Source organism: Pteronotus mesoamericanus, unplaced genomic scaffold (assembly GCF_021234165.1).
Source record: "Pteronotus mesoamericanus isolate MK-2021 breed Mesoamerican mustached bat unplaced genomic scaffold, CSHL_Meso_final scaffold_54, whole genome shotgun sequence".
In the NCBI taxonomy this organism is placed as follows: domain Eukaryota; kingdom Metazoa; phylum Chordata; class Mammalia; order Chiroptera; family Mormoopidae; genus Pteronotus; species Pteronotus mesoamericanus.
This window is the reverse complement of record NW_026555321.1, coordinates 36,355,634-36,357,855: the sequence shown is the minus strand read 5'-3', so window position 1 is coordinate 36,357,855 and position 2,222 is coordinate 36,355,634. Positions and strand designations below refer to the sequence as shown.

Sequence of the window (2,222 nt, the reverse complement as noted above, 5' to 3'; positions counted from 1 at the left end):
AACCTGGGGTAGAGGGGCGCTGGGAAACAGGCTACCTTGGGAAGCAGTTTGAAGGCGCTCAGGCCAGCATCGCACACAGAATGGAGAAAGTGGGATTGGGCTGAGAGAAATGGGAAAATAACAGGCACGATTGATATTTCCATGGCTGAGGTGGAGGTCCCGACCAACATGGTGGTGGACACGTGCTTTGGAGGTCTAAGAGGGCAGCTGCCTGTGAAGAGAATAAACCTGACCAAGGTAGCTGGAGAGTTACTTTTCCTGTTCAACATGATTGATGTGATTTGAGGGCTTTAAGCCAAATGCAATCTTTCAGCGGTGACAGTCTTTGTGGTCTTAAATGGAGGGCCACATCAGCCTATTGGGTCACTTTCCTGAGTAATTAGCTCTATTGAGCATTTTTTCTTTTAGCTACAAATCATCATAGGAAAAGTGTAAGAAACTCCATGGCTGGCCCAGCACTATGTCTAATTTCCTGGGAGACTTTCCTTCTCTTTGAATTACCCATTTGCTCTTGTGAGAAAATGCTTTCGGGTGGAGGAAGAGCTTGGCATTGAATAGGGGAGAGGAGAGAGCCTGCAATTTGAAATGCTGAGTGGCAATTTCGCCTCAGCCAGGCTTGTCACAGGCCTAACAAATGGGTCCCCGCCAGCATGCTTGCTAGTGATGTTAAAATCCCCCTCAGGTCTAAGCCCAGGCGCACATCACCTATCTGCATCCAGAGACAGCAGGTGGTGCTGTGGTGTTAAGGGATGATTAAAGGAGGGTGAGGAAATCCGTGGAGGAGAAAGTTATGGAGAGGCAGGGGGTTAAAAAAGGACAAGATGAATGTGCGTTCTCATTCAGTGTCTTTCCAGTCCTGGCGAGCACTTTCCCTGTCAGAGCTGGAGTTGCATGGGAAAGTCCAGTTAGAGATGTAAGCTTTATTGGCTCTTTCAAGTCACATTGCACATGTATCAGTGACATCCCACTGCCTGGAAGTGCTGGGTATACCTCCAGCAATAAAGAGAAGTTTGGCTTCTTCATTTCCCTCTCTCCTGGCTTTGTTTCCTCACATTATTTTCTTTCTCACCTTACTATGTCCTACTCTATCATTTTCCTTTTTCATTCTGCTCCTTCCCGATACCTATTCAGTAACATTTGCATATTGCACTCTTTTCTGAGACACTGTGTGGGGGTATCTGGGGGAAAAGGGAATAAAAATGACGTTTAAAAAATAGAAATGAAATGGTCATTTCCTGTATATACTAAGTCTAGAAACTAAGCTAGGCACTTTTACACTTGTTTTATCTCATCTAACCCATTATTTATATACATATAACCAATGTTTTATGAGCACTTGCCATGTCCTGGGAGGGGCATGGCTGGTGTCACTGGTAAAAGGGAGACAAGAGCATTAAGAAGCCACTGGCAGGCGTGCAGAGGAGGGGGGGCTCCAGTGGCTGCGGGTACAGCGCTGGGTCAGGTGCTGCCCCGTAAGAGTGAAAACAACGTAGCATCTAACTCTGGAAATGGGTCATTGACTCTTATGACCTAAGGCTCATGTTGAATTTGGAAGGAAAAGTACAGATTTGACAAGATCAAAGCTGCAGGAGCATGGATGGGGAAGTACAGAGAGATGGAAGGATCTTGGATTTAGTTGACGATGCTTGGTGAGAAGATAAGCGCCCTTATGAGGATGCTGCAGTACCACTGAATGAGCTTCCTGAACCCGAACAGGACAACGGTGGCCCCACAGAATCTGTTAAAGAACAAGAGATGAAGTGGACCAACTTGACTGTCCAGGACCTGCACGGGAAGGTTCCTTCCATAGGAAACTGACACCTGGCTCCCTTTTCATGGATGGATTTTCTAAAAAAAAAAAAAAAAAAAAAAAAAGCAAACAAATACATAGATACAAAGGTTTTCTTTGAGTCTAATTCACATCTTTTAGTGCTAGATCAACACTCAAAAATGTACACTGTTTGTGGCAGCAAAGTGCCATGTGCAAATACCAGAAAGAGAAACTGATGGAAATTTCCCAGGAATCCAGAATATTTGACTCTTTGAACCTAAATCTCTTCATTCCCTAGCTTGTATTTAAACATGTTTGGTTAAACAATCGCCTAAACTCTAATTTTGCTTTACTGTCACAGTTCAACACTTCCTAACTGCTCATGTGTGTCCTGTGACAGGTGATTGAAGACATGAGAGGGAAGGCCTGGGAAGAGGAAGCCTACGTAAGG

At 44.8% G+C, this 2,222-nt stretch overlaps 1 pseudogene; it reads left to right on the top strand.

Moving 5' to 3' along the window:
* The first annotated feature begins 1,593 nt into the window (after positions 1-1,593).
* On the top strand, positions 1,594-1,818 carry LOC129088013 (anaphase-promoting complex subunit 13-like; annotated as a pseudogene).
* The last annotated feature ends 404 nt before the right edge of the window (positions 1,819-2,222 follow it).